The sequence below is a fragment of the Macadamia integrifolia genome, unplaced genomic scaffold (assembly GCF_013358625.1).
Source record: "Macadamia integrifolia cultivar HAES 741 unplaced genomic scaffold, SCU_Mint_v3 scaffold670, whole genome shotgun sequence".
In the NCBI taxonomy this organism is placed as follows: Eukaryota; Viridiplantae; Streptophyta; class Magnoliopsida; order Proteales; family Proteaceae; genus Macadamia; species Macadamia integrifolia.
In genome coordinates, this window is record NW_024870510.1 from 69,381 (window position 1) to 91,092 (window position 21,712).

A 21,712-nucleotide genomic window follows, 5' to 3' on the forward strand; every position below is an offset into this window, starting at 1 on the left:
TGGTATAAAAGCCAAATTTGAACAGGTGCCAAGGTCGTAAGGACCATTAAGTTGATAGTGTTTCACCCATTGTCATATAGTCCTACACCCAAATCGTGTCGACCTACACCCATGTCGTACTCAACCGTGTTGCCATAAATAGGCGTTTGAAGGGGAAATAGTATTAACAGTAGGCGGGATTGACAGTAGGATATATTGACGGAAACCCTTATTGACTCGAACCTCTAAGACCATGGCTTCATACTTTCACTCCAGCTCAAGGAGATCCTCATCTTCTGAAGTTAGCACCTCCGGAAGGACTAATGAGACAGTCCACAATTCCGAAGAAGTGGTTTTTCATAATCTTAAAGTTGCTATTAATAAGTATACCACTGCCAAAATACCTGAATCCGAGGTATATCATAAAGAAACTTTCGCATTTCATAGTGACTATGTTATTAAGACATGCGAAAGCACTCATACTCTTGCTTTTGATCAAGAGCAAATTCAACTTTTGACCAGCTCCCAGATTCAGAGGCATAGAGAGCGTGGATTTAAGTTTATCCACATCGTCCAAGATCAGGTCGCCTTGAAACCCTTAACTCTTCCAGGGTTGAATAGTACAGTTTTTGCTGCCATTAGAGATGCGAGAATGAATAATTTTAATGAATCTCTAATGGGTTTTGTTGAGACCAGTCTCTGTGAAGGATCCGTCTATTTTCAAAGTAGATCAAATTTACCCATGTCCCTCACAGATCCAAATATATTAAATGATGTTGTTATTCCCTTAAGGACTTTTGGATACGATATTCTCCCAGAAACACAGAATATTATAGTAATTTATCATATCTATTACAAGGCAATGACCACCTGTGCACTAAATGCTAAGGTTATAGATCCAAAAGGTCAAACCGTCTGTTTTCAGGCCAATTCTAAAAGAGCTCAAGTTTTTGTGCCCTGATGTATCAGATGGTCAGAAGTTAATCTTTCTGACTCTTGGACCTTAATCTCTGTGGCTCAACCTCAGCCACCCATGAGAACCTCTCCATCATACATTATTCAGCTTCCTTCTGGTGATGTTGAAATTATTTTTGATCGTAGATCTATTGATTCAAGAAGATCTACCTCTTCTGTAATTTCTTCTTCTTTTTCTGAATATCCTTTGAAATTATCTTATACGAAGTACCCTAGATCCTTTAATGGAAGTATCAAATGACTACTGATGAATTTGAAGAATGGAACTATGCTCCTCATTTGGAGCGACATCTATCTGTCAAATGGTGGGATAAATTTGATATTTCACTATTAACTGGCTCTCATTTTCTGCCTAAACGAGGCATTGTTTCCGATCTGCCCCTTGCACCTTCTTCTTCAATGGCAGCCCAGACGCCTTTTATAACATGTTTCAAGCTACTCGGCATTGTCTTCCGTATTTATCTGATAAGCAAATCTAGGAGTGCATTCTTACTGCTATCGAGTTTAACCTTCAATCTGACGACCCTGCCCAATCCTCATCCTCCACCTCGACTCTTCCTCCTTCAGATGATGGCAGTCAATTAGCTCAATGGCCTGAATTCTAGGTCTTGTACAACAAAAAAAAAAGGGGAGGGGGGAAGAGGTCTCACTGCACCATGACCCAGTGCCACACTAATCAGACACGTCAGTTTGATTCTTACCAGGTGTCAACCATCCACACCTAGTGCCACTCTAGTCAGACTGACGTCTTGGCATGCATCACGCAGCACTATAAGCGAATTATAGTGAGTGTCATTGGTGGACACTTTAATAATTTACCTCACTATGACTCTTCTGGAAAATAGTGGGTCCCCCCATGTGGAATGCTAGAGAATCTTTTTGTGGCTTAATTTTAGTCACACACCTGGACTACGGACAAAATAACTTTCGGCCCAAGCTTATCAGCTTCTGACATAAACCCCACACCTTATTAGGTGTACCGTCTTTCAGAAAAGAACACCTTATCTTGAGGCTGTTCAGTTGTCCTACTCGGTTGGTTAGATGCCCATTCGACGCCATCTCTATCAAGGCCCATCAGCATCCCTCAATCACAATTTGTTACAATTTGGTATCCGCCATCTATAAAAGGAGATCTCTTCATTCTTTAAGGACACCATGAAATATATAGAGTGTTTAGTAAAGTCGTTAAAAAGTGTTATGTTTTGTGAGTTTTCTGAGTGTTCTGTAAATACTTTAAGTGTTGTGCTATCTACAAGTGTTCGTGTTCAAACCTGTAAACTAAAGTTTCTCATGTAAGTTTGTCTTCCCTACTTTTGAGAGTGTGTATTATGTTTGCTACTAGAAAATTAAAAGAAGAGCTTGTTTTATTAGATAATTTAATTAGTATTTCTTTTGATTATAATCATTTTTATCTCTCATTACTGTATATCCTAGCAACTATGCTAAGGAAATTCATAAACGAGAAATCACTGAATTGGCTAATTTGTAATCTAAGAAAAGACAGCTCCTCATCCTGATAGCTTCCCTTACGGCCTAAATTCGACCTTCCCTGCCCTCCTTCTGATCCTAGTTGTCAATGGTATCAAAGCCAAGTTTGAACAGGTGCCAAAGTCATAAGGACCATTAAGTTGGTAGTGTTTCACCCATTGTCATATAGTCTTGCACCCAAATCGTGTCGACCTACACCCAAGTCGTACTCAACCGTGTTGCCACAAATAGGCGTTTGAAGGCGAAATAGTATTAACAGTAGGCGGGATTGACAGTAGGATATATTGACCGAAACCCTTATTGACTCAAACCTCTAAGACCGTGGCTTTATACTTTCACTCTAGCTCAAGGAGATCCTCATCTTCTGAAGTTAGCACCTCCGGAAGGACTAATGACACAGTCCACAATTCCAAAGAAGTGGTTTTTCATAATCTTGAAGTTGCTATTAATAAGTATACCATTGCCAAAATACCTGAATCTGAGGTATATCATAAAGAAACTTTTGCATTTCATAGTGACTTTTACAGAAGCACTCATACTCTTGCTTCTGATCAAGAGTAAATTCAAATTTTGACCAACTGTCAAATTTAGAGGCATAGAGAGCATGGATTTAAGTTCATCGACATCGGCCTAGTTTAGGTTGCCTTATAACCCTTAACTCTTCCAAGGTTGAATAGTGTGGTTTTTGCTACCATTAGAGATGCGAGAATGAATAATTTTAATGAATCTGTAATGGGTCTTGTTGAGATCAGCCTCTGTGAAGGACCCATCTATTTTCAAAGTAGACCAAATTTACCCATGTCCCTCACAGATCCAAATATATTAAATGGTGTTGTTATTACCTTAAGGACTTTTGGATACGATATCCTCCTAGAAACTCAGAATATTGTAGTAATTTATCGTATCTATTACAAGGCAATGATCACCTGTGCACCAAATGCTAAGGTTAAAGATTCAAAAGGTCAAACCGTCTGTTTTCAGGCCAATTCTGAAAGATCTCAAGTTTTTGTGCCCCGATGTATTAGATGGTCAGAAGTTAATCTTCCTGACTCTTGGACCTTAACCTCTGTGGCTTAACCCCAGCTACCCATGAGAACCTCTCCATCATGCATTACTCAGCTTCCTTCTGGTGATGTTGAAATTACTTTCGATCGTAGATCTAATGCAAGAAGATATACCTCTTCTGTAATTTCTTCTTTTTCTTCTGAATATTCTTTGTTTCAAGCACCTCCCCGTGCTTCTACCTCTAGAGTTCAGAATAAGAATTATGATGGAATTATAAATCTTTAGGGTACCAACTGTACACCTTTCCAGGTTAATTAACCTTTTTATGGTCCTCTGCAATGAGAACAATCTCAGACTCAATATCAGCCTCCTCTTGCTCCAAATAATAGGGAAACTGGGTCTTCTTCTTCGACCCCTTCTGATATGCAAGCCCTTTCAAGAATTATGATGTTGCATATCACGGAAGAACTCAAATTCCAAATTAATAAGAAATTCCTAATTCAGGAGCGGCAAGCGCTTCATGAAAAATGGGTTTCTCACATGGAAACTCATCAAATAAATATTCTCTTCTTTTAGTGGTTAAAAATTTATCTTCTTAATAAATCCTCTAACCCTCATCAGGTTAGTGAGATTAAGAAGGTGACAACCACTTATGTTTCTGAAGAAGGAACAGAACTTGAATCTATTCACCCTCCATTTCAAGCCTTAAAAATAGGTAGTAATAAGATGGTTGTTCCTCTTAAAACTTCAATCCATACCGCTTCTCCTCTGACTGAATCTCATCTTAGTCAAGTTGTTGAACAAAATAACTATACTAATTTATGTCTTCAGTCTATTGGAAACCAAAATGATCGTATTGAGACGATAGTGGACTCATTAAAAGTTTCTACTCCGTCTACTTCTCATGCTAAAATTGAGCATATCTAGCCAACTTTTACTTCTCAGCCTAGAATCAAGCCAAAAACTGCTTCTCAATCAAGAAGCAACCAGTCTGTCTTATTCAAAGCTCCTCTAACTTTAGATATCCCAAAAAAGAAAACTGACTCCAACATTCTTGATGAGATTGTTACCCGACTCCAAAAACTCCTGGTATCTAAAAGTAAATTTCAAGAAAGACAAGCCCTGACTCTTTCTCTTGTCGAACCTTCTGATTCTGAAATTGAACTAGCAGAAAAAGAATTCCAGTATATGCTACCTCAACAAGCAGTAGTTCCTGACTCTCTTCCTTAACTTAACCAAGTAATGAGGAAAGCTCGAAAAGTTATACCTACCGCTCCAACAAACTATTATTACCCTCGACCTTCTCCTGTCGACCTTCAATTTGAAGTAGAAGAAGAACCTGCCAATTTCCCGATCGATGGTAATATTATTTTTGAGTGGAATATTGATGGTTTATCTAAATATCCAATCATCAATCTTTTGAAATAGATGCTTATGTATGCTACAACAGCAAAACTTAACCATTCATCTGACTCTGAGGTTGCTAAAATGATAGCAACAGGATTTTTTGGCCAATTGCGTGGTTGGTGGGATTTTTATTTGTCTGAAGAAGTTAGACAACAAATTATAAATACTATGACCCGTATTCCGTAACAACTTATTGAACAACTAGCTGATGGTAATTTTTCCCAGTGAACTATTTATGTCGACCAAGAAGATGCGGTTAATACTTTGGTCTACACTATAAGTCTTCATTTTGTTTGACCAGTTGAAATTCTAGCTAATCGAACAAGAGAACAACTTATGAATCTTCGTTGTCCTACACTATCTCATTATAGATGGTATAGAGACGTCTTTTTTGCTAAAGTCTTTTCCAAAGAGGACTGCAACAATTCCATATGGAAAGAAAAGTTCATCTCTGGTCTACCTCCTTAATTTGCTCAAAAGGTAAGGTACTATTCCCTTTGAGCAATATATCTATGGGGAATCATCTGTCTGTCTAAAGAGAGATAAGTTGGATTCAGAGAACTTAGAGATTTCTGTGAACAATTTGGGTTTGAAAAGGTTCGTCTTCCAGGTTCCAAGAAAACCCATAGGAAACTCTCTAAGTTTTTCAAGCCTAAATATCAGGCCAAACACTTTAAAACTAAACCTAAGCGCTTCTTCAAGAAACGCTTTTCAAAATCCCATCCTTAAAACCTTTTCCTACTAAACCCTTATCTGTTATAAATGTGAAAAAGTAGGACATTATAAGAATAATTGTCGAACTAAGCTAGAATCAATGCTTTAGAATTGATGACTCTTAGAAGTAAAATCTCGAAAAGGTCTTGCTATATAGCTCTTTTGACCCTGAGCCAGACTCTGAGTCCAACTCAAATCAAGATATTTCTCAACTTGAGTTCGATAGTGATTCTTCTTTTGAGTCTAAGTCTCAGACTCCTCATTATAGTTGTGATCCTTACCAGGCTATGCTAAAAGAAAATGGTTTAATGGTTCTCTCATTTGAAGAATCATTTCTTTTAAAAACCATTGACCAAGTCACTGATCCTACCACTAAGGCTCAATTCTTACATGAGTATATCACCTTAGTGAAGGATAATTCTAGGTCTAGCCCAGTTCCTCAAAACCCTACGGTTCAAGATTACAGTTTTAAAACTATAATCAATCGGGTTAAAGCTACTTCTCACACTCGAGAAACTACTATTCAAGAACTTCATAAGGACCTCAATGAAGTTAAAATTGAAATTCGAGATCTTAAACAAAGAATTCATATTCTTGAACTCTATCAAGAAAATAGATTAATTGAGAAAGACTCTGACGAAGAAGCTTCCTTCAAGGATCTACTAGCAACTCAAAATATAGTAGCTAGTACCTCTGTGACTCCTGCTGCAGTTTCTTCTGAGGACGCTCAGATCTTAACAATCCAACAATTTCAAACTCATCGATGGGATGTGATGATTGATATCATTGTTAATCATGAGTTTAGCCTAAAGACTATCGCCTTAATCGATTCAGGCGCAGATATAAATTGTATTAATGAAGGGCTTGTACCTTCTAAATATTTTGAGAAGACCACTCAAAAATTGATTATTGTTAATGGATATAGAATGCAGGTTGAGTATAAACTCCCTTCTGCTTCTATATGTAATAATGGACACTGCCTGAAGACTCTGTTTATAATGGTAAAGGGACTCTCCCAATTTGTACTTCTTGGTACTCCATTTCTAACCCATACTTGTTATAAACTACAAATCTTTAAATAAGGTTCTTAAATGGATTCGGTATCCTATCCCTAATAAGAGGGATCTTCTCAACAGATTATATGCCTCCAGCGTATTTTCTAAGTTTGATATGAAGTCTGGATACTGGCAAATTCAGATAGCAGAGAACGATAGGTATAAGATAGCTTTCATTGTCCCATTCGACCAATACGAATAGAATGTTATGCCTTTCAGACTTAAAAATGCTCCATCTGAATTTCAAAACATTATGAATCAAATTTTTAATCAATATTCACAGTTTATAATTGTGTATATTGATGATGTCCATATATATTCTCAAGACATTTCTCAACACTGGAAACACTTAAATCTTTTCTTTTCTATTATTCGTCAAGCAAGACTTGTTGTTTCTGCCAAGAAAATAAGTTTATTTTGAACTAAAGTTCAATTCTTGGGACATTACACCTCTTTTGGATCAATCATTTCCATAGAACGAGCTATTCAGTTTGTAGATAAATTTCTTGATGAAATAACAGACAAGACTCAACTCCAAAGGTTTCTTGGTAGCCTAAATTATATTGCTGAGTTCTATAAAGACTTAGCAAAAGACACCAAACCTTTGTTTAATAGGCTTAAACATCAACCTGAACCATGGACAGATGTACATACTAACTTTATTCGCAAAGTCAAGCTTAAAGCTAAAACACTCCCGTGCTTAAGCTTAGCATGACCAGATTGTTTGAAAATTGTTGAGACCGATGCATCCGAATTCGGACATGGTGGTATCTTGAAGCAAAAATGTCCTAATCTTCCAAACAAAGTTTTAGTACATTTCACTTCTGGTACTTGGAACCTCGGATGCCAAACCTTTGTTTAATAGGCTTAAACAACAGCCTGAACCATGGACAGATGTACATACTAACTCTGTTCGTAAAATCAAGCTTAAAGCTAAAACACTCCCATGCTTAAGCTTAGCACGACCAGATTGTTTCAAAATTGTTGAGACCGATGCATCCAAATTTGGATATGGTGGTATCTTGAAGCAAAGATGTCCTAATCTTCCAAACGAAGTTTTAGTACGTTTCACTTCTGGTACTTGGAATCTCACTCAACAAAATTATTCAACAATAAAAAAAGGAGATTCTCTTTCACTTGTTTTGTGTATAACCAAATTTGAGAGTGATCTTCTTTATCAATTTGCAACCAGGATCAGAAGGAGTCAGGGAAGGTCAAATTTAGGCAGCAAGGGTAGCTATCAGGCTAAGGAGCTGTCTTTTCTTAGACTGTAAATTAGCCAATTCAGTGATTTCTCGTTTATGAAGTTCCTTAGCTTAGTTGCTAGGATATACAATAATGAGGTAAAGATAAAAATCAATATAATCAAAAGAAATATTAATCGAATTGTCTAATAAAACAAGCTCTTCTTTTAATTTTCTAAAGTAGGGAAGACAAACTTACATAAGAAACTTAAGTTTACAAGTTTGAACATGAACACTTGTAGATAGCACAACACTTAAAGTGTTTACAGAACACTCAGAAAACTCACAAAATAGAACACTTTTTACAGACTTTACTAAACACTCTGTATATTTCGTGGTGTCCTCAAAGAATGAAGAGATCTCCTTTTATAGATGGCAGACACCAAATTGCAACAAATTGTGGTTGAGGAATGCTGATGAGCCTTGATAGAGATGGCGTCGAATGGGCCATTGAGCACATTGACTGCCATCATCCGAAGGAGGAAGAGTCGAGGAGGAGGATGAGTATGGGGCAGGGTCGTCGGATTGAAGGTTAAACCCGATAGCGGTAAGAATGTGCTCCTGGATCTGCTCATCAGATAAATAAAAAGGTGTCTGGGCAGATCTGCACCAATGCCTCGTTTAGGCACAAAACGAGAGTTAGTTAATAGTGAAATGTCAAATTTTTCCCACCATTTGACAGATAGATGTTGCTCCAAATGAGGAACATAGTTCCATTCTTCAAATTCATCAGTAGTCATTGATACTTCCACTGAAGGATCCAGGGTACTTCATATAAGATAAAAAATTGAACGAAGAGAGCCCGAGAATCCAAAGGTTGATTGAAGTCTTTAAACTTGGTAACAGACTGCTGAAGAGTTGTAGGAAGGAACTCAACTGGAGGTGATCCCCAAGTGAAGAACCATTGGAGAAACCAGTTCGGCACCCCTAATAAGGTGTGTTGAAGTCGAAACTTCACGAACCAGGAATGAGTCTCATGGCGTTCTGATATAAAAAGATCATGTCCCACGCTTTAATATAATCAGCATAATCATAAGACCTAAGTTTAAGGCCGGTGACATCATAAAATTCACGTTTGAATGAAGATGAAGATCCCCATTCACTATCACGAATGATGTTAGTTATAATGAGCTTGGAATAAGCCCGAACATGTGTGGATCTATAATTGTGCTGAATTTGAGCACTTTGAGTTTCTTCAAGGATTCTTTCATAGAAAAAATGAGTTTTATCGCTAGTAGATGGATGAAGGTGATCACGGAGGTAAATAGTGGTAATTTCGAAGGGAATGTGGCAAAGATGGATGGATTCGATGGAAATTACTGGGATAAAGTTTGTTTCTATGAAAGGATAGTTATTAACAGTCTTTAAGGCTAAGACAGGTGATGGAGACTGGGAAGAGATAGGAGAAGGATGTTCTTGAAGTTTCCTAGAGGATGTTAAGGCAACATCTTTATTTGGAGAGACAGGGATGACAGCCTTCAGTTTAGGAGCCCTATAAAAATTCTCAAGTTAAAAGTTCAGGTAAACTGTTAGTATTGCCTTTAATGAATTCAATACTAAAATAAAAAACAGAGAGGAGTGACTGCCATCGAGCAAAGATTTGTTTCGAGATAAGATTTTTGACATCTTTCTCAAAGACATCTTTAGCTGCTTTACAGTCGACTCGTACCAAAAAATATTGATTAAGAAGATCACTCTCAAATTTGGTTATACACAAAACAAGTGAAAGAATCTCCTTTTTTATTGTTGAATAATTTTGTTGAGTGGGATTCCAAGTACCAGAAGTGAAATGTACTAAAACTTCGTTTGGAAGATTAGGACATCTTTGCTTCAAGATACCACCATATCCGAATTCAGATGCATCGATCTCAACAATTTTGAAATAATCTAGTTGTGGTAAGCTTAAGCATGGGAGTGTTTTAGCTTTAAGCTTGATTTTGTGAACATAGTTAGTATGTACATCTGTCTATGGTTCAAGCTGCTGTTTAAGCCTATTAAACAAAGATTTGGCATCTTTTGCTAAGTCTTTATAGAACTTAGCAATATAATTTAGGCTACCAAGAAACCTTTGAAGTTGAGTCTTGTCTGTTATTTCATCAAGAAATTTATCTGCAAACTGAATAGCTCATTCTATGGGAATGATTGATCCAAATGAGATGTAATGTCCTAAGAATCGAACTTTAGTTTGGAATAAACTTATTTTCTTGGTAGAAACAACAAGTCCTGCTTGATGAATAACAGAAAAGAAAATATTTAAGTGTTTCCAGTGTTGAGAAATGTCCTGAGAATATATAAGGACATCATCAATATACACAATTATAAACTATGAATATTGATTAAAAATTTGATTCATAATGTTTTAAAATTCAGATGGAGCATTTTTAAGTCCGAAAGGCATAACATTCCATTCGTATTGTCGAATGGGACAACGAAAGCTGTCTCATACCTATCGTTCTCTGCTATCTAAATTTGCCAATATCTAGACTTCATATCAAACTTGAAAAATATGCTAGAGGCGTATAATCTGTTGAGAAGATCCCTCTTATTAAGGATAGGATACCAAATCCATTTAAGAACCTTATTTAAAGATTTGTAATTTATGACAAGTCTGGGTGCACCTCTTTCAATTTCAGCATTATTATTGACATAAAATGCAGTGCAACTCCAGGGAGACTTACTTGGTCTAATAAGACCTTTAGCAAAAAGTTTAGAGATTTCCTTCTGACAAGTTTTCCTTAAATTATCAGGCATTTGAGCTGCCTGAACTTTAGTGGGAAACTATTTTTTGGAAAAGGTGTCTTCATATGGAAGAGTAACAATATGAGTTTTCCTAGACTAGAATGCCAACGGAACGTCTGGACAGACTTCCTTTTTAAGTTGAGCTTGGAAGTTTTTAACTTGAACTTGAAAAATAGGGTCATCAATTTTTTGTTGTATGCTCTTTTCTTGGATTTCAGATGATAAAGAGCATATAAACTTTTCTTTGGACTGAACTTGAGCCCGGATTTTATTCACCGTATGAACCTTGGGAGGGTCGATGAAATGAAAGGTGATAGGGTGATTTTGAATCACCGAGTGAAGACCGACTGTGTCAATTTGTAATGGATACAGTTGAGATCGAAATGGAGTATCAAGAAGTACAAATTGGGAGAGTCCCTTTGCTATTATAAACAGAGTCTTCAGGCAGTGTCCATTATTACAGATAGAAGCAGAAGGGAGTTTATACTCAACCTACATTCTATATCCATCAACAATAACCAATTTTTGAGTGGTCTTCTCAAAATATTTAGAAGGTACAAGTCCTTCATTAATACAATTTATATCTGCGCCTGAATCGATTAAGGTGATAGTCTTTAGGGTAAACTCATGATTAACAACGATGCCAATCATCACATGCCATCGATGAGTTTGAACCTGTTAGATTGTTAAGATTTGAGCATCCTTAGAAGAAACTGTAGCAGGAGTCGCAGAAGTATTAGCTACTATATTTTGAGTTACTAGTAGATCCTTGAAGGAAGCTTTTTCGTCAGAGTCTTGCTTAATTAATCTGTTTTCTTGATAGAGTTCAAGAATCTAAATTCTTTGTTTAAGATCTCGAACTTCAGTTTTAACTTCATTGACGTCTTTACGAAGTTCCTGAATAGTAGGTTCTCGGGTGTGAGAAGTAGCTTTAACCCGATTGATTATAGTTTTAAAACTGTAATCTTGAACCGTAGGGTTTTGAGGAACTGGGCTAGACCTAGTATTATCCTTTACTAAGGTGATATACTCATGTAAGAGTTGAGCCTTAGTGGTAGGATCAATGACTTAGTCAATGGTTTTTAAAAGAAATGATTCTTCAGATGAGAGAATCATTAAGCCATTTTCTTTTAGCATAGCCTGGTAAGGATCACAACTACAATGAGGAATCTGAGATTTAGACCCAGAAGAAGAATCACTATCGAACTCAAGTTGAGCAACATCTTGATCTGAGTTAGATCAGAGTCTGGCTCAGGGTCAGAAGAGCTATATAGCAAGACCTTTTTGAGATTTTGCTTCTGAGAGTCATCAATTTCTAAAGCATTGATTGCAGCTTTAGTTCAACCGTTATTCTTATAATGTCCTACTTTTTCACATTTATAACAGACAGGGGGTTTAGTAGGAAAAGTGTTTTGAGGATGGGATTTTGAAAAGCGTTTCTTGAAGAAGCGCTTAGGTTTAGTTTTAAAGTGTTTCCTATGGGTTTTCTTGGAACCTGGAAGAAGAACCTTTTCAAACCCAAATTGTTCACAGAAATCTCCAAGTTCTCTGAATCCAGCTTGTCTCTCTTTAGACAATTGTTTTTTGAGTCTTAGGTCTGGGCAGAGTTGAAGACCTTCATTGCATATTTCAACAGCTAATTCCCCGTAGGTGTGTTGCTCAAAGAGAATAGTACCATTATGCTTTGCTTTAAGTCTATTCCTTACCTTTTGAGCAAATAAAGGAGGTAGACCAAAGATGAACTTTTCTTTCCATATGGACTTGTTACAGTCCTCTCTAGAAAAGACTTTAGCAAAAATTACGTCTCTATACCATCTATAATGAGATAGTGTAGGATAACGAAGATTCATAAGTTATTCTCTTATTCGATCAGTTAGAATTTCAGCTGGCCCAATAAAATGAAGAGTTATAGTGTGGACCAAAGTATTAACCGCATCTTCTTGGTCGACATAAACAGTATGCTGGGAAAAATTACCATCAGCTAGTTGTTCAGTAATTTGTTACGGAATACGAATCACAGTATTTATAATTAGTTGTCTAACTTCTTCAGACAAATAGAAATCCCACCAACTATGCAGTTGGCCAAAAAATCCTATTGCTGTCATTTTAGCAACCTCAGAGTCAGATGAATGGTTAAGTTTTACTACTGTAGCATACATAAGCATTTGTTTTAAAAGATTGATGATTTGATATTTAGATAAGCCATCAATATTTCACTCAAAAATAGTATTACCATCTATCGAGAAATTGGCAGGTTCTCCTACTTCAAATTAAAGGTCGATAGGAGAAGGTCGAGGGTAATAATAGTTTGTTAGAGTGGTAGGCATAACTTTTTGAGCTTTCCTCATTACTTGGTTAAGTTGAGGAAGAGACTCAGAAACTGCTGCCTGTTGAGGTAGCATAGACAGGAATTCTTTTTCTGCTAGTTCAATTTCAGAATCAGAAGGTTTGGCAAGAGAAAGAGTCAGGGCCTGTCTTTCTTCAAATTTACTTTTAGATACCTAGAGTTTTTGGAGTCGAGTAACAATCATATTAAGAATGTTGGACTCAATTTTCTTTTTTGGGATATCTAAAGTTGGAGGAGCTTTGAATAAGACAGACTGGTTGCTTCTTGATTGAGAAGTCGTTTCTGGCTTGATTCTAGGCTGAGAAGTAAAAGTTGGCTAGATATGCTCAATTTTAGCATGAGAAGTAGACGGAGTAGAAACTTTTAATGAGTTACTATCGTCTTAATATGATCAGTTTGGTTTCCAATAGACTGAAGACATAAATTAGTAAAATTATTTTGTTCAACAACTTGACTAAGATGAGATTCAATCAGAGGAGAAGCGGTATGGCTTGAAGTTTTAAGAGGAATAGCCATCTTATTACTACCTATTTTTAAGGCTTGAAATGGAGGGTGAGCAGATTCAAGTTATGTTCCTTCTTTAGAAACATAAGTGGTTGTCACCTTCTTAATCTCGTTAACCTGATGAGGGTTAGAAGATTTATTAAGAAGATAAGTTTTTAACCACTAAAAGAAGGGAATATTTATTTGATGAGTTTTCATGTGAGAAACCTATTTTTCATGAAGCGCTTGCCGCTCAGAACTGGAAGAATAATGCTCTTCAAATAGTTTTTTTTCCTTCGTTCTTAGCGGATCTGTACTCATGAATTAGGAATTTCTTATTAATTTTGAATTTGGGTTCTTCCGTGATATGCAGCATCATAATTCCTGAAGGGGCTTGCATATCAGAAGGGGTTGGAGAAGAAGATCCAGTTTCCCTATTAATTGGAGCAAGAGGAGGCTGATATTGGGCCTGAGATTGTTCTTGTTGCAGAGGACCATAAACAGGTTGATTAACCTGGAAAGGTGTACGGTTGGTACCCTGAAGATTTATAATTCCATCATAATTCTCATTCTGAACTCTAGAGGTAGAAGCACGGGAAGGTGCTTGAAACAATGGATATTCAGAAGAAGAAGAAGAAATTACAGAAGAGGTAGATCTTCTTGAATCATTAGATCTACGATCGAAAGTAATTTTAACATCACCAGAAAGAAGCTGAGTAATGCATGATGGAGAGGTTCTTATGGGTGGCTGAGGTTGAGCCACAGAGGTTAAGGTCCAAGAGTCAGGAAGATTAACATCTGACCACGTGATACATCGGGGCACAAAAACTTGAGATCTTTCAGAATTGGCCTAAAAATAGACGGTTTGACCTTTTGGATCTATAACCTTAGCATTTGGTGCACATGTGGTCATTGCCTTGTAATAGATACGATAAATTACTGTAATATTCTGAGTTCCTGGGAGAATATCGTGTCCAAAAGTCCTTAAGTTAATAACAACACCATTTAATATATTTGGATCTATGAGGGACATGTGTAATTGGTCTACTTTGAAAATAGATGGGTCCTTCATAGAGGCTGGTCTCAACAAGATCCATTAGAGATTCATTAAAATTATTCATTCTCGCATCTCTAATGGCAGCAAAAACTATACTATTCAACCCTGGAAGAGTTAAGGGTTCAAGGCGACCTGAACTAAGCCGATGAGGATGAACTTAAATCCACGTTCTCCATTCCTCTGAATCTGGGAGCTAGTTAAAAGTTGAATTTTCTCTTGATCAGAAGCAAGAGTATGAGTGCTTTCACATGTCTTAATAATATAGTCACTATTAAATGCGGAAGTGCCTTTATGATATACCTCGGATTCATGTATTTTGGGAATGGTATAATTATTAATAGCAACTTCAAGATTACGAAAAACCACTTCTTCAGAATTGTGGACTGTGTCATTAGTCCTTTCGGAGGTGCTAGCTTTAGAAGATGAGGATCTCCTTGAGCTGGAGCGAAAGTATGAAGCCATGGTCTTAGAGGTTAGAGTCAATAAGGGTTTCGGTTAATATATCCTAATATCAATCCCGCCTACTGTCAATACTATTTTGTCTTCAAACACCTATCTACGGCAACATGGCTGAGTACGACTTGGGTGTAGGTCGACACGACTTGGGTGTAGGTCTATATGACATTGGGTGAAACACTACCAACTTAATGGTCCTTATGACTTTGGCACCTGTTCAAACTTGGCTTTGATACCATTTACAACCAGGATCAGAAGGAGGTCAGGGAAGGTCGAATTTAGGCAGCAAGGGAAGCTATCAGGCTGAGGAGCTATCTTTTCTTAGACTGCAAATTACCCAATTCAATGATTTCTCATTTTTTAAGCTCCTTAGCGTAGTTGCTAGGATATACAGTAATGAGATAAAGATAAAAATCAATATAATCAAAAGAAATATTAATCAAATTATCTAATAAAACAAGCTCTTCTTTTAATTTTCTAATAGCAAACATAATACACACTCTCAAAAGTAGGGAAGACAAACTTACATGAGAAACTTCAGTTTACAGGTTTGAATATGAACACTTGTAGATAGCACAACACTTAAAGTGTTTACAGAACACTCAGAAAATTGACAAAACAGAACACTTTTTACAGACTTTACTAAACACTCTGTATATATATCATTGTTTGCACATAACTTATTTTTAAGTTTACTTAGAATTTCTATCGATATAGTGATCTTAAAGTTGGAATTGAACCATGGAATTTGTTTCCTCTTCGGGTTGAGTGTCGTTTCTTAAATATCTAATGTTGGACAATCCTAGTATGTGTTTCTGAGTTTGAAAGAGGGGGTTTCTTGCAAATTTTGATTTGATGTTTATTACTTTATTAACTACAATTTTTTTTTGGAATCTATTTTGATATTATATTGTGGTATTCTTACTAGAGAAGTATTGGAATTATTGCTGCTTTAAGAATGTGGATGGAATAAAGAAAAACATCAGTAGCTGGTGACTGATGCTGCAAAGATTGAGTTTCCTTTCTCCTTTTCCTTGTTTTTTTCCCCTTTCCATCACCTTCTTCTGCTATTCAATTTTATTTTGTAACTTTATTATTTTTTCAAATTAGATGCTCGTGATGTGGCACTTGTATTCGAGTTGAGGTATTTCTTAACTTTTTTATTTGCTTTATCATTGCTTCAATTGAAATCTTACATTATTGTGTTTGTGCATCTTCCACAAATACTTATTGGATTTTAAAAAGGTGGGTACATAATTGAAAAAATGAGTTCACTCCCCCCCCCCCTCTTTTTTTCTTCTTTGTCCTTAGTTCTAATTCTTTAGAGTTAACAGTAAGACGTACTTTTTGTAGTACTGTTTAAATCTGTGATTGGTTTTATTTTCAAGGTTGGTTGTGAGTTTAAGACATGTTTATGGGTGTAGCTATACAAAATGTGGATACTTTTCCTTGATACCATTCATTTGTCCCATCCTTGAATTTTGTTTGTTTTTACCTATTTAGTTACTTTGTCATTGTAATGCATGCTGTTATTGTTTGGTTAGATTAGCCGTCGAATTATTTGATTTATTGTGCACGGTGTTTGTAGCAAATAGAAAGATAATGTATGCCATAAGATTGAGGAGTACATATTAATGAGTCGAGTTGAGGGAGTCTTCTCGAGAAAATTCATTGAGTTTTCACATTTTTCCCATATGTTTTTGTCTGAATTATGATTTTTGACGTTATTGTGTTTGCTTCTTCTATAGAGATGTGCGTGCTACTGTTCCAAATGGAAGAAAGTGGGTATATACCTGAATAATGATTTTTTTTAAGCTACTTTGTTTTTCTCTTTAGTATTGAGTATAAGCATGGTTTTCTCAAATGGTCTTTAAATCAATATTTAGTTGAATATAGTTTTCAACAGGATTAATTGCGAGTCCAGGACATGGTTATCGGTGAAGCAACATAGAATATCCTTGGTTTGCTCCTTTATTTGTTTTTTTATGCAAGATTTCACTGTTTTGTTTTTAAAGGGTCTAATTATTTGATTTTTGATACGTAATTGGTTGCATAGTGATGCGCAAGACACGGGATTGAGGAATGCACAGTTAATAAGGACTAGCAGAGTCTTGGAGGGGGTATTCTTAAGGACATCAAACTCATCATTGTTTGTACATATTGAATTAATTTTTATGTTTAGTTTGAATTTCTATCGATATAGTGATCTTAAAGTTTGAATTGAACCATGTAATTTGTTTCCTCTTCAGGTTGAGTGTGAAATCTTAAATATCTAAGGTTGGACTGTCTTAGGATGTGTTTCCAAGTTTGAAAGAGTGGGTTTCTTCCTTATTTTGATATTATACTGTGGTATTCTTATTGGTAAAACATTTGAATTATTGTTGGTTTAGGAATGTCGATCGAGTAAATGAAAATATAAGTGGTTACTGACTGATGCTAAAAAGATATGCAATATGGACATTTGCATTTCTTAGACATCGTTGGGTGGTCTAGGGAACTCTAGACTGCAGAACATGGTTCCCAGAGTACCATTCATTTTGGCCCATCTTCTTTGAAGAAGGCTAATACTTTTCCTTAGTGCCATTCATTTTGGCCCATCTTTGAATTTTTTTTTTTTTTTTTGGTGCCCTATTTAGTTACTTTGTCATTGTTATTGTGTGGCTGGATTGGCCACTGAATTATTTGATTTATTGTGCATGATTTGCAACTTATAGTAAGCTATCGTATGTCACAAAATTAAAGGAGTGCATGGTTAATGAGTCTAGCTAAGGGGGTCTACTCGAGAACATTCATTGAGTTTCCACATTTTTCTATTTTATTTTTGTTTGAATTATGATTCTTGACGTTATTATGTTTGCTTCTTCTACAGAGATGTGTGTGCTACTATTCGAAATGGAAGAAAGTGGGTATATACTAGAATAATGCTTGATTTTTATTATCTAGTTTGTTCTGCTCCTTGGTGTTGAGCATAAGCTAGTGGTCTTTAAATCAATGTTTAGTTGAGTATAAACTATACTGGATTATTTGTGAGTCCAGGACATAGTTATGGGTGAGGCCACACAGAATATCCTTGGTTTGTTGGTTTATTTTTTCAATGCAATATTTCGATGTTTTGTTCTTTAAAAGGTCTAATTATTTGATTTTTGATACATAATATTTGCATAGTGATGTGCATAGAATTACAAAGCTAGACACAAGATTAAGGATTGCATGTTTAATATGGACTAGCGGAGACTTGGAGGGAATCTTTCTAAAGACATCAAACTCATCATTGTTTGCACATATATTAATAATTTTGAGCTTTAGTTAGAATTTCTATTGATATAGTGATCTTAAAGTTTGAATTAAAGCATGTAATTTGTTTCCTCTTCAGGTTGAGTGTGGAATCTTGAATATCTAAGGTTGGACTATCCTAGAATGTGTTTTCGAGTTTGAAAGAGGGGGTTTCTTTCTTATTTTGTTTTTATGTGTATTACTTTATTAAGTACAATTATTTTGTCGAATTTATTTTGATATTATACCATGGTATTCTTACTGGTGAGGTATTTGAATTATTGTTGCTTTAGGAATGTCGATCGAATAAATGAAAATATAAGTGGCTGCTGACTGATGCTGTAAAGATTGAGTTTTCCTTTCTCCTTTTGCTTGGTTTTTTCCCCTTTTTGTCCACCTCTTCTACTATCCAATTTTATTTTGTAATTTTATTGTTTTTACAGATTAGATGCTCGTGATGTGGCACAAGTATGCGAGTTGAGGTTTTTTTTACCTTTATTATTTGCTTTGTCATTTATTCAAATTATGTTTTACGTTATTGTGTTTGTACGTCTTCTACAAATATTTCTTGGTGTCTAATTGAAAAAATGAGTTATCCCCCCCCCCTTTTCTCTTCGATATTATTAATTCTAATTCATTAGTATTAATAGTAAGACATACTCTTTTGTATTACTGTTTAAATCTATGATTGGTTATTTTTTTTAAGGTTGGTTGTGAGTCTAGGACATTGTTATATGTGCCACGGTTCAAGATGTGGATACTTTTTCTTAGTACCATTCATCTAGGCCATTCTTTCCTTACTAATGAGGTTTTCTTTTGTCGACTATTGGGGTCGACTCATCCTTTCCACGTGGATGAAATCTTTTTTTGCCTATCAGATCGGGCTGGCCTTTCTTTCCTCACGGATAAGGTGTTCTTTTGTCAACCATTGGGATCGGCTCGGCCTTTCCTTGTGAATGAAATCTTCTTTCACCGACTAGTTATGTTCGGCTTTTCTTTTCTCATGAATGAGTTCCTCTTGTGGACCATTGGGGTCGGCTCGTCATTTCCTTTTGGATGAGATCTTTCACTAACCAATTTGGTTCAACCTTTCTTTCCTCACAAATGAGGTCTTCTTTTGTCAACTATGTCGGATCTGTCCTTCTTTCCTTAGCTTGTCGTTTTCTTGTGAATAAAATCTTGTTTTGCTGACTAGTTAGAGTCGGCCTCTCTTTCCTCAGGAATAAGTTTCTCTTGTCAACAATTTTAGTCTGGTCGACCTTTCCTCGTGGATGAGATCTTTTACTGACCAATTTGGGTTTGCCTTTCTTTTCTAAAAAATGAGGTCTTCTTTTGTCGACCATGTCAGATCGGCCACTCTTTCCTTATAGTTAGCCGACCATTGTGGTCGGCTCGTCCTTTCCTCACTGATGAAATTTTCTTTTTTCGACCAGTTCGGGTCAGCCTTTCTTTCCTCACGAATGAGGTCTTCTCTTGCCGATCTTGTTGGGTTGGCCCTTTGGTCTCAAGGACTTTCTGTGCTTATTATAGTCGAACTTCTAACTTTATTAATACTTTAAACTAGAAATCTTATAAAAATCTCGTCTAAGTCTTGCTTGGCTTAGACTCCATATTCATTTATCTTTCCGTTGAATATGAGTATTCGGTTTGAGGTTGGTCCTTTGTTGATGGTGAACACTGCCGGGCCTATAGGTCAGTTCCATCCTTACTTTCTCCTATAGTGGGATGATTTTCTCATTCTGGACCGTGATTCTCACCTTTGCCATCCATTCTGCTGTCCAAGTGTTCAGGATTAGGTCTGGGTTTACTTTTTGACTACTGTTGTGGCTAGTTCCATGGCTTGTTCATCCTCTCCATGAGATGTCGGGCTTGATCGGGTGATCTCCTTTGCAAGATTTGGTATTCCATACTAGAATTGTAGAGAAGATCAGACAAAGGAGAGTTGGGCTAACCCGACAAGAGACCCTCCAATGCCTAAGTCAGATTTTTTTCACAACAGGTACTCAAAAGGTTTTACTATGAAAATGATCCCTTTTATTTTTTGGGGGTTTACCTTGATATTTATAGGTAGTGGATGAAGAGAGACGGTTGAGGAGATTCCCATTTTGGCAAGTAGTTCACTTTTGTTTGAAAATCTCTTTGAAGACCTCCATTAGGTAAATGTTTCCTTGTTCGGTTAGGATTGGATTCGTATCTAGGTAGATCCCTTAGATAGATTGCTTTCGTGAGCTCCAAGCGATAAGATTTGTTGAGATCTTGTGATAAGATCTATTGTGCTGGCAGTGAGTGATCCTTGGGATCGTCCCTGCTATCATCGAGATTAGATTTGACTACTTGGGGAAGCGATCTGATGTGTCGGCCATACAGATAGGAATTTTGAAAGGTTGGCTTGGCCAAGTGATGACTTGGATTGCCAGCTTGACCAAGGGGTTGGCTCGGCCAAGGGATGACTTGGATGGTTGGCTCAACCAAGGGGTCAGCTCGGCCAAAGGATGACTTGAGGGATTGTTCCTAGGGATGACCTGGATGGTCGGCTTGGCAAAGGGATGGCGCCCGAGGGGACAACATTTTTACCCTCATCATAAGCCCCCTACTTTTTTAGGTCAAGGTTTGTAGATCGGCCTATAGGAGTTTAATAAGCAAGTATTCTATACTCGGATCAGGTCTTGATCTTCAGTTCAATGAGGACATCTTTGTTTACTTTAGATAGATTACATTTGTCTTTTTGTACCAACCTTCGGGGTCGGGCTTTGAGTGCCGACCACCAAAGACTCGTTGGCTCAGTTTTCCCTACCTTAGAATGTAAAGTCTTTGCTGTCGAGCTAAGGTTTGGTCTTGTGCACCTTAGAACGTAAGGTTCTTGATACGTAATGTTTGCATAGTGATGCGCATAGAATTATAAGGCAAGACACGGGATTGAGGAATGAATAGTTAATAAGGATTAGCGGCGGCTTGGAGGGGGTCTTCTTAAAGACATCAAACTCATCATTTTTTGAACATAACTTATTTTTTTTAGGTTTAGTTAGAATTTCTATCGATATAGTGATCTTAATGTTGGAATTGAACCATGGAATTTGTTTCCTCTTCGGGTTGAGTTTGGTTTCTTGAATATCTAATGTTGGAGTGTCCTAGGATGTGTTTCCGAGTTTGAAAGAGGGGTTTCTTCCAAATTTTGAATGAGTTGTTAGTGACTGATGCTGCAAAGATTGAGTTTCCTTTCTCCTTTTCCTTGTTTTTTTCCCTTTTCGTCGCCTTCTTCTGCTATCCAATTTTATTTTATGAATTTATTGTTTTTACATATTAGATTCTCGTGATGTGGCACTTGTTGATGCAGATATGGTTGCACTTACCTGGTTGGACCAACATGACCAGCTTCGGAAGCCAAGAGCTAAGAAGTGGTTATTTATGCAAAATAGATTTGTTTTTTGACAAATACTCCTTGAGTAGGAGAGAGTACTCAGCAACAAGATTTGGAATTTTGGATTTCGAC